This window comes from Bubalus bubalis, chromosome 23 (genome assembly GCF_019923935.1).
Source record: "Bubalus bubalis isolate 160015118507 breed Murrah chromosome 23, NDDB_SH_1, whole genome shotgun sequence".
Taxonomy (NCBI): domain Eukaryota; kingdom Metazoa; phylum Chordata; class Mammalia; order Artiodactyla; family Bovidae; genus Bubalus; species Bubalus bubalis.
In genome coordinates this window covers 44770020-44781167 of record NC_059179.1, presented here as the reverse complement: position 1 = coordinate 44781167, position 11148 = coordinate 44770020, and the positions used below count along the sequence as shown (strand labels likewise).

General features: G+C 55.4%; 1 protein-coding gene across 4 annotated transcripts in view; it reads left to right on the top strand.

Moving 5' to 3' along the window:
- Positions 1-229: 229 nt before the first annotated feature.
- The window catches only part of CTBP2 (C-terminal binding protein 2), a 169159-nt gene continuing 158240 nt past the window's right edge, over positions 230-11148 (top strand). The window contains exons 1-2 of one of the 4 annotated variants that reach the window (XM_025274340.2): positions 230-457; positions 776-995. The gene's annotated coding sequence lies outside the window, so the exon portion shown is untranslated. Of the gene's footprint in view, positions 458-775; positions 996-1453; positions 1474-8965; positions 9087-9586; positions 9608-11148 lie in introns of those variants that run through there. The other 3 variants (XM_025274342.2, XM_006080427.3, XM_044934938.1) reach the window with 3 other exon arrangements.

Here is an 11148-nt window from a genome sequence, read left to right as displayed (position 1 = left end):
GGGAAGTGCCCGCCGCGCCCGGCCCCCTCGCCCGCCCGCCGTGCCCGTGTGCACTTTCGCGGAGCCACTAATCCCCCGAGAGAGCCGATTTGTAGTGAGGAGTATCTGTAGGGGGCGAGGCCGGCCCATGTGGGGTTGTGTCATTGGTTTGCAAAGAGAGACCCCGCCTTTGCCCAAAAAAAAAAAAAAAAAAAAAAAAAAAAAGGGAGCGAGGAGTGAGCGAGCGGCGACCCTCACCTCGCCTCCCGCCTCGCTCCTGCGCAGCCGGCGGCCACCTCGAGACGCGGCCGCGCCGCTTCTTTCCCTTTCCTTTTCTCTTCGTTTTCCTCCTCCTTCCCCGGAGGAGAAAACAAATAAAGAAGAGCAAATAGCCGGGAGGCGCTCGGCTTCCCGGACGCTCCCTTCCTCCGCCCCCCCACCCAACCCGATCCAAGTTGGAAACAGCATCCTCTCGGGGGTGAGCGCGGCGCGGGGCGGGTGCTGGCCTGGGACCCCCAGCGCGGCCCCCTCCCGGCGGGCGGGCGGGCGGGCGCGGGGCCGGGACCGGGCTGGGGAGGATCGGGAGCCGGGTGGGCGGAGGAAGGGGGTGGGGTGGGTGGGGAAGTAGGAAGAGGCTCGGCTGCGAGGGGAGGAGGAGGAAGGGAAGGGGAGGGGAAGGCTGGGGTGGGGAGCGGAGGGGAGGGGAGGGGAGGGGAGGCCGGGAGGGGGGAGGGGCGGGGAGCTGGAGAGATTAAGTTTTTGTGTGTGTGTCCCTGTGTGCGTGTGTCATTTTAAGGTGGCCCGGGAGCGGCCCAGAGGAGCCGGCGGCGGCCCGAGGAGCGAGGGACGGAGCCGGGAGCCATGCCGCGCTGACCCGGGGGGCCCGCACAGCCGCCGCCGCCGCCACCGCCGCCGGGTGGGGTGGAAGGGGCGGGAGCCGCCGCCGCTGCCGCCGCCGCCGCCGCCACCTCCCGGGTGGGCGCCCTTCGCCGTGGACGCCGGCGGCCCGGGACGAGGTAAGGGGGGGGCCTGGGGGAGGGCTGGGGCCGCTGCCGCCCCCGCCTCACCTGCAGCCGCGGGCTGGGGGGCGCCGCGCCCGCGCCTCACTGCGCCACTGGGGGAGGAGGAGGAGGGCGAAGGACACCGAGCCGGCATCCGAGGACATCTTTGGTCTGCGCCCCCCCCACCCCCGGCCCGGTGTCCCCGTTCGGCGCTCGAGGGGTGGGCGCAGGCCTGGGGGTCCCTGCCTGCCGTCCCCCCCTCCACCCGCCGCCGCCGATCGCGCCCGCTGGCCGCTGTTTGCGCCAGGATTTTTGTTGTTGTGATGAGAGTTGATGAATGCGAAGTAGGCGGTCACCTTCCTTCCCATCAGGATTGGCAAAAAAAAAAAAAAAGAAAGAAACCCCGAGCGCGGCGGCGTCCGGAGGGCAGCGGCGGCGGCGGCGTCTCGGCGACGGTTTCCTAGGCGCCCCCGTCTCCCGTTCCCCGAGGCCGGTGGGTGCGCGCGCGCGCGGGGGCCGCCAGCGACCCAGGCCGAGCGCGCGGCGCGCCGCGGGGACAATACGGCCGGATCCCCCGGGGACCGGGAGTCCGAGCGCACGGGGCCTGGGGCCTGCGGGGCGGGGGCGGGGGAGGGGACCGGGGGTCCGCTGGGAAAACGGGGCGCGCGCGGCTCCGGGCCCCCAGGGGAGCGGCCCCTGCTGGCAGGGGATCCCGCGCGGCGCCCCGGGAGCGCAAGTGAGAGACGGGAACGCAGGCGAAGTAGAACCCTTTTGTTTTGCCGGCCCCGCATTGTTGGCTCCTCCGGGCAGCCGGGCCACATCTGCCGCCGCCGCCGCCGCCACTGCCACGCCGGGCTCGGCCCGCCAAAGTCGCAGCGGGGCGGGGGCCCGGGGCGAGCCGGGCGACGGGCGCGGGCGGGGGCCGAGCTGGCCGGGCATTTCCTCTGCCCGGCCGCGCTCGCGCCGGCACCACTTCCTCCTCGCCCGCTGCTGCCGCGGCCGCCGCGAACCCGGCCCGCCCGCCCGCCTCCCCCCGCCCTGGCCGCACTTTTCGGGTGGGGCGAACCCAAACGAAAAAGTTTCGCAGGAGGGGCTGGCGAGGGCGCGCCCCGGGCGGCGGGGACTCGGCGCGGCGCAGCGACAGCCGAGCGGCCGCGATCGCCTCTTCCTCCTTGTCCTCCGCGGCGCCGGACCGACCCGCGCGGCCGAGGGGAAGCGCCTTTCTTTCTCTGCCTGGCGCTCTTCCCAGCTCCCCGGGGCAAGTTGGACACGGGCGCGCGGGATCCGGGGCGCGCGGTGGCCCTTCACCAGCCGGAGAGGCCCGCGGCGTGGCCGGTCGCCCGCTGCCCACGCAGCGCCCGGGTGCTGGGAGGCCGCGGGCCCAGGAGCTCGGCGCGGTCACCGCCGGCCGCGTCGAGACACACACGCGCACACACTCCCTCCGGTGGCTTCGCTTTCCGCCGCCGCCGATGGTCTCGGACACCGAGTGTGAGTGCGCCCGCGAGTGTATGTAGTGCTCCCAGCTCCCCGAATACTTTTTCCGGAGGCGGCCCAAGCAGCTGTTGGCTCCAAGGGTCCCCGTGCTTAGTATTTAACAAGTGAAAGGAATTTTTCGTAGAAATCCCCGCTTGATCTGCGTCCTTGGCGGTGGAGATTGGTGGCGGTGGCCTGCGTCGTCACGCCAGGCTCACTTGCTCTCTCCGGGGTAAACAGATCTTTCTGGATTTTTCCGCGTTTTTTTTTTGTTTTTTTTTTTTTTTTTAATTTTTAGACTGGAGATCGGGTTAAGTTCTTAGAGAGTCAAACGTGAGTGGCTCGAAGGGTAGACCAGAGAATTCTATCCTATAAATATGCATTGAGAATTTAAAATGCTAAGTGCCTTATTTGCAATTCTGTTGGATATTGTAGAGACTGGTATATTTTTATCTGACATGGATAATTTGGAGGGGACGTTTATTTTGGTTAGTTTACTAAGTGATTCTGCCTCCCAACTTCGGTGAAATAAATCAAACTTTCCTACTCCTTCAAAGAAGACACTTCTCTGCTAGGTGTTTGGGTTCAAAGACAAGTTTAAAATTTACCTCCTGTTCAGTTCTTAACTGCTGTTCTGCCTCCATGGTTCTCAAAGTAGAACTTCAGTTTTCATGTGCTTAGGAGAATTCCACTGTTTTGATTTAAAAAAAAAATTTTGTTCCCCCTACATTTTGAAGTAATGGGACTTTTAAGGATCTTGTTTTTATAATCATTTGATTTAAAAGAGTACTTCTTAGAGCAATTACAAAGTAATATTCAAAATGCTAATTAAACACTTTCAGTCAGAGCAGCTTTCATATTGAAACAGGATTTCTTTTCTCTTTTTTAAGTACCAGGAACCCTATCCCAGAGTTGAAACACTAAATATCCTTTTGTCTAGCATCAGATCTCTGCGCGGCTCTGACACTCGTCTGTAAAAACCCTAGTGCCCTTTTTATTGCCCCCAAAAGAAAAGTTAATGAGATGGTAGATTTCAAGCAAAAAACCAGGCCCTCCTTCTTGCAAAATATGCTTCCAGTTGCCATTGAAGTTAGATGCTAGCTGTGAATGCACTTGCCTTTAATGAAACCAGTTTAATAGTTCACACTTGATCAAGTATAACAGGACCAAACAAAGGAGATACGCCAGCATATTTCTGTAGAGCATTGAGGGGTTTAGGGCAAGTGTTTATGCCGGGTCACCCCCTCCCCCAACTCTGTCCCTGGTAGAAGGGAGTGAGGGTTGAAGGCAAAGGGAATTTATGACACTGATTGGTTTTCTGTGCCCGAGGGGTAGGGACCCCTGTTTGTCCCTGTAGAAAACAGTTATTAGAGCAAATTTATGAATCTTGGGTTCGGAGCTTGTTTTGGACCTGACTAGGTGCCTTTTGGTTTATTTCTTTTTCCTGTTGATAAAGCAAGGGGGTGGGGGGGGGGTGGAGATAAAGCTAGGTTTGTTTTTGTCCTCTTTTCTGATTGTGCATTAATAACAGCTGGGTGGAGGGTGCTCTCTGTAGCTCTGTGGATTTGAGCTCAGAGCCCTACTATTTAAGATTTCAGTTGGGATCTTTGAAACTGTCCCTTAATTGGGTGTTCTCCTGGGTGAGGGGCAAGGCGAATTACCATCTCTTATCTGTGATTTAAGCAACAGCAGCAGCAACAAGAGGAAAAAAAGAAAGAAAACCAACAAAAACCTCTGTCCTTAAGAGGGTCTTTTCGGGGCTGGAATTGCAACTTATGTCTGGCACTTAGTCATTGACTAGGTGAAGAAATATTTGCAAAGTGTGTGTCTTGAAAGTTAAAAAAGTTTAAAAGTTTGGCTACTTAAAAACAAATACTACTAGCATTGTAAAAATACACCAGTGACATACTTTGTGAGATATTTTGGCCTTTTAAGACTCAGGGCACACCTGTTCCTGCAAAGTGGAGTTTGCTTTCCCTGGCATTGTTAATCTGGTCGTGTACACAAGATGAAACAGGAAAACTGGCTATCTGTATAATGATTAACTAGCCATCAGTTACCCTTTCAGGGAATAATCAATACGTTTACTCTTGACTTGTAAAACTCCAGAAGGAAATCCTATTCATAAGTCTGAAAAGTGTTTTAATGAGAGACGAAGTGCAACAAACAGCAACAGCAACAAACAAAACTGCAAAGTTAACCTGGAACTTTTTTAGCGCTCTGAGTAGCTAGCGACCAGGTAAAGGATGAGTGTGTACATAGTGTAACATACTGCGTTAAGCACAGTGCAGGAGTGGGAACGAATTTTATTGCTGTTAAAATATTCTGGCCAAGGGAGCTCAGGTTGGCTCACACCATTGGAAATCCTTGAGGTTCAAAACCAAAAGGGTGGCCCCGCTGGGGTCTAACGCCCCAAAGCCATTTGCCAACCGTTCTCTGCATCATGAATCATTTTTGAAGGCAAAGTTATCCCCTTTGCACTTAACACTTTTCCCTAAATGGAAAAAATGTAAAGCGTTTACAGCAACCATAGAATGGCCACCCCAGCTGTCATTTTTTACCACTGTCATTTCGATAGAAAAGGGCTGTCACCATAAGGTATGTGAGTACAAGCCTGGGTCCCTCTGTGAATAATCTTTCTATCGGCGAAAGCGGCAGTCCAAGTGTCTCGTGTTCCTGATACTGGCCACAAATACATGTTCATATAGGGCATGTTTGGGAAAGGAGATTTATCTGTTCTTCAGAGCACAATTCCGGTAGTGTTTCCACCGCCTGGCTGATAGTTCAATTACAGCGGTGGAACACATTTTCGTAGTAATTAAGAAAACGGGAGTGCAGTTTGCTTGACCCTTCGAATAGACATACTCATCCTTAACACCGCGTATTGAAACGCTGCGCCTTGTTCCCCAAGAAGGTTCCTGTGCGATTCACTAGCTAAGGAATGCTTGTGTGGACTTCCCCTCCTGCAGACTTTTAGCAGGCGCAGGAAAACGCTGGAATGGATATGCTCTCAGAGGCTATACTGCCTGGGCAGTATCAGTTTTCTCCTTTCCAGCTGGTAAGCATGTCCTAATTTACGCTGCTACAGTTAAAGTTACAGCGTCCTGGGAAAGAAGGAAAAATATAAAACTCCCCACCCTACCACCCTCACCTAATCTTTTGAAGTTAATTTTTGTTCAAGTGTGTGTTTGATGGAATATGTATCAAAGACTCATGAAAGGGATTTTTTTCTTTTTTTTTTAAACATACCTATGTCTGGGTTTGGAAAATTATACTTAATAATTGCTAAAAACTTCAGAACCATCTTTAAGGGTGTTCAGCCTTTCTTTTGATCATGATTTAATGGACAGTAGTATCCAGGTGCCATCAGTGTGACTCTAATAATCTGAACAAATTAACGTCTCAGCTTCATGTGTAGTTTGCTCTTAGCATCATTATTAGTGTTTCCAGCCGAAATTACAGCTACACTTGGGCCTTCAGGACTGCACCAGTGAAAAGAAGGGCTTTGCACATTGTGCTAAAAACCGGGATTCGCAGATGAATACAGAATGTACAATGGTGAGCGGCCAGGCCATTGTTTGTGCGGAATGTTGACAGTGGGAGCCAAGGGGCAGCTTCATTCTCTAACTGCCCGGGAACACAGACACTTCAGGAGCTGCACACGGGTGGGAACCAGCCTCACAGTCATCCGTCTTTGCCCAGCCGCTGGCCTGCTCCCTTTCCAGACTTTTTCTTAGAAGGTGGTCTTTTCTGGACTGCCAGGGAACTTTGTGTGCTTTGTCTTCTCAGTGATCTACTTTTTTGGAGACCAGATTCTGAAAGCAGATAACAGGGTTCTTCAGAGAAAGCGTACATGAGGCAAACGTTCTGTCTCCCTGGAATGCAGTTTTCAGAAATCATACTCAACCCTTACCAGAAATCAAGGCATCTGAAGTCACAGGAAGCAGTGGTGTTTATTTTTATTATTTTCCTCACATTAAAGTCGTTTTGGGTTTGTTGGTGGTGGTAGGGGAAGTGCAGTGAAAATGAGTATTTGTTGGATTTTTGTATTTTGCTGCACAGCTGCTGCTATTTCTGGAAACGTTCCTCTGAGTTGCATCTTCTTCCTCCATTCACCAAGCTTCCTGCTTGCACATGGGAGCTGAGGTTCCCAAGTGGGGCCAAAACTCTTGCTACAGGGGCGGGCACTCCTGTTGACCTTTTTCGCCCCTCCCAGAACTGGGGGCAGTGTGGCCCTGGCTCCTTGTTGAGGCCTGACTGATGCCGTTCTGATTGGGGTGAGGAGCTTTGGTTACAACTTTGGGGGCCAGTTGACTTTCCACCTGTATCTAGCCTGGTTCTTCGTTGAGTGAATGTTTTAGAAATGATCTGCTTTAACTGTTTCTGGAACGAAATGTAACAGATGGTTGCTTAAGGTTGGCTTAATAGTCACAACAACAGTGATAAGACACTTGGGTTCTTACTCATGGATTCATGTAAGGGATGCTTTTCCTTTCACGGAGAATTGTGACTTTGCTCCTGGGTAGTAATAGGGCCTTCATTATCCCCAGGACCATCGGATGGTATTTAGGGGATGTTAATCCCGAATAGCTGTTGTTGCTTGAACTTGGTGGGCAGCCTGCCTTTGGGTGTTGTTTACTGAGAGTCCAAACATGTCTTGGGATGGGGGGACGCGGTGCTTTTCAACAGAACCCTGTGATTCTTAAAATCCTTTGGGCTTGTAAAAAACCCAACAACAACAAAACTTTACATTGTTACTTTCCCTCCCTCTCAAAAGTGCTCAGAAAGGTGCTTTTTGCATTAAAGTAAATCCTTAGTTATGACTTGAGTTGCTATTAATTGGCTTGAAGATTGGTTCGAAGTCGTGGCCACGTTTCTGTGTCTCATCCCAGCCCAGGTTGTGGCAGAATCTTGGAAGGGCCTTTGAACAGAGTTCGTCACATGAGGAATGTGTAGGTCTCTCTGCAGCGCCCAGGCTGGCCACAGGGTTTTAAACTCACTGCTCTGCTCCAGCCATGCCTGAAATCTGGACTTCAGCACAGGACGAACAAAAACTTCATTATGGAGTCATGGAATCCCTGGAAGTTTCTTTGGAAAGAATAGGAGACTGAGATCATAGAGGTCAGCTCCTCTGGCCTGATTCCCCAAGCATGGCAATTTATAAAGCTTGACGGGTGAAAATGCCCTGCATCCAACCCGGAAGTGATTGTGTTGTTGGTAGCGGCCCCAGGTGTGTGAGTCTGTGTGGAGGGATGGGGGTAGGGGGCGGGAGGACCTTCAGGTGAATTTCCTTGGCTTTCGTGGGTAGAGGCCACCTTTACCGTGTGCACCTTTCCTGCTGAAGGAACCCTGGCTGGGACTTGATTCTTTGGCTAATGGATGTGTTTAGTGCGGTCGGTTCAGAAGTGCAAACAAAGTCTGCTTGTTCAGCCCCAGGTGGGCCTCACACCCATTTGGATGGTGAGGAGCTGGTAGGGTGTTGCACCTTCCGGGTCTGCCCACCTGGAAGGCAGCCTGGGCCAGCAGGGAGCAAGGGGGAGTGGGATGGGGGAGGGGGTAAGGGGACTGGGGTGGGCTCAAGAGTTCAGAAAGCCCTTTCCAGGGATGGTCGAGGGGACTGAAGTGGAGCTGCCTCGCCTGGTCACACAGGCATGCTTTGCTGGGAGGGACAGAGAGCTAGTGACACCAGGGAGGCCTTGCTGTGGGAGCTGCCAGGCCAGATGGGCTGCGTGGGCTCCTAGCACTGGCTGAACTTGACTGACCACTGGGCCCCTGCGTGGGGCAGAGGCTTTCCAAACAGCAGAGACCCCCCACACACACAGTTCATGCTTGGGGGCAGCTGCTAAGGAACTGAGGGGTAGGAATGCTGCAATTTCTTCCTGGTGGTGTGATAAACGTTTTGAAAAGTTTCTTTCTAGCTTCTTCAGACAGTGAACTGTGTGGGCTGCAATGCTGGCTGATTCCTCCAGCCGCCCCTTGGGGCCTGGATGAAGCCAGAGGCCCAGTGTGGATACCACGGTTTCTGCCCGTATTCCAGGTACAGGAAGGACACAGTGATGTACCTGATTCCATTTCCTCAGCGCTTTGTGGTCGTGGGCTAGAAGTCACTCCAGGGGGGCAATCAATAAAGAGTATATTTTGCCGTGCAGATAGCAATATGGACATATAAGTGCCTACAAGTAAAATCTCAGAATGTTTTTGATCTTAAGAACATTTCACAGTCATTAATCTTCACGACGCTCCTGCGGGCTAGGTAAATAGAGCAATTCCTATTTTATGCGAGGAAGAAATGTTGAATTGCCTCTGCCAAGTCATAAAGAGGCTGATCTCCGCCTCCTGTTTCCGTAGCTGGAGTTTGGGGGCCCCGGGCGCCCGGGAACCCCATCGTCCCGCCCAGACTGACCGCAGGGCGACTTCCGGGCCCCTGCTCGACCTTGTGCTGCGGGGAGGGCAAAGCTGGGGCCTGGGTGAAGGCAAACCCGCCCTACCTGGCCGCGCGCTACCTGGAGGGGGGCGTGGTCTGCGGCTGCCCCGCCCCGAACGCGCCCCGCCAGCCGGGGTGCTGGGCCTTGCTGGAAGGACGGGGTCTCCTGGCGTCTGGGGTTCGGGGCTTCTGGGACCCCAGCCCCGAAGGTGAGGTCCCCCTGACCCCCGGGAGCCCGCGGACCCGGCGGCTCCTTCCCTCCCCTCCAGACTGGTTTACCTGAAGGCTCCGCCTCCGAAGACCGCCCGCCTGCGGCCTCGCCCCGGCGATCCTTCCCTGCCCCCGGGGGAGGGGGCCCTCGGCTATCTGTTGTACCTGCCACCCCCACCCCATCCACAGAGCGGACCCCGACTCTGCCGGAAGCGCCCCTCCCCCGGCGCTTCGCCCTTTCACTTGTAGATAGGGAGCCGCTTCCCGCTGCGGGGCCGCCGTCGAGAGGCGCTGGAGATGGCCCTTCCCCCCCGCAGTGCCCACTTCCTCCTCCTCCCACCTCCCGCAGCCCCGTGCGGAGTCCCTCCCCTTCGCGGCCGCCCACCCGCGGGCTGGCCCGCGCCCTTCCCAGCCCCCGCCAGCCACCCCGCCCCTGGCCGGTACCTGGAAGGATCCGGGAGAGGACGCATGACACCGAGGTGGGCCCCGACCCCGCTAGCGAGGCTTGGAGCAGAAGCAGGTATCCCGCTAGACCGTGCCCCAGCCAACCCCACTCGACGATCGCAGGCTCCGGGGACCTTAGAGCTGGAGTCGTGTGTGGTCCCGCCCGCCACTCCCCCCCACCCCCACCGGACAGGGAGGTTCGTCCGTTGCACGGTGGTGGCTCAGATGCAACGAGCTGGTAGACGGTCCCATGCCTGGCCGGGGCCTGGCCGGCTCCGCATCCTGTCCCTGGGGCGGTGTTGAGGCCGCAGTTTCCGCCGCCACCTTCAAGTCCGGGGTATTTGGCTTGAACTGCGCAGAGCGCGGCCGTAGCTTCGAGGGCTCCCGGGCCTTTGCAGGCTTCTCCAGGCTGGGAGCCGGATGGGCCATGTGACCAGAGGCTGCGGCCAGAAAGTGAAGAGCCAGGATGACTTTTCCTTTCTGCACCCCTCTTCTCCTTGGAGGAGGAATTTCTCTGGCGCTCTCTCGCCCCGCAGGCTTAACTTGTTACCCAAGTAGTGCTTACGGGCTATTTAAGTCGTTCTGTTTTTGTGATAACACTGCGGACTACCCTTTATTGAGCCTCTGGTTAGTATCTTTCTCACTCTCACTTAGACGCTTGGCCAGTGTTTGCATTGAACCTTCACCACAAGGTGGGTGAGGTGTCGGGAACAGGGCGTGCTCCTGCCCTCCAGGTGGCCGAGCTGGGACTTGAAGAAGCTCCTGGAGATGAGGACCAGCCCCCTGGTGGGGGGGCTCTTCCCCGCCGCCCTGAGAGCAGGGGGGAGGTGAGCATTAAGGCTTGCCCCACATCTGGCACTTTCTCCCCAGGGTTCAGATGGCTTCACCGAAACAATGGTCTTTCTCAGGCCCAGAGTTGCCTTCCAGATCACATGGGGCTATGAGAAGTCTGGCTTGTTTTAATTTCCGTCTTTGATTAGTGGTCTTTTGTTGGGATCTCACGATCTAATGCCAACGAAGGGTTTCTAGATGGTTTCCTGGACCAGGCCTGTTTTAAATTCACTCAGCTTTCTGAGTTAATGAACAGCATGGCTGCTGAGCAGAAGCCTGAGGCTCAGTAGAGGGCCCTGTTGGGTGCAGGGGTTGGGGGAGAGTTCTCTCTCTGGACCACAGACTCACTGTCCGGGCAAAGACCAGACACCAGAAGGACCCTGAGGGCTGGGCACAGGGCCTTGGTCCAGCCTCTCCCAGGCAGAAGTGATGGTCACTGTTTCACCAATCAAGAAGCAGAGTGGGGGGCGGGAGATTAAGCCACTTAGAGGGCCAGAAGCCAGCTCCACCTGGCTCTGGTTTTTCTGTGATTGTTTGAGGCTTCTTCTGGCTTTTGATTTGGGACTTGGGTGCCTTTGGGGGTGGCTTTGCTGTGCTCCCCACGTCCGACCCCTTCTGTCCTCCTGATCCTCTTTTCCCTTGTCTCTGTCTGGGGGATGTCGCTGAAGGGCAGCCCTCCCCCAAACACGCATGTGTGTGCATGAGCACGCACACACGCTGGCCCTGGGATTATGTGGATAGCTTTCAGTGTTTGGGGTTTTTTGGTGGTAAAATTGGATTTAGTGG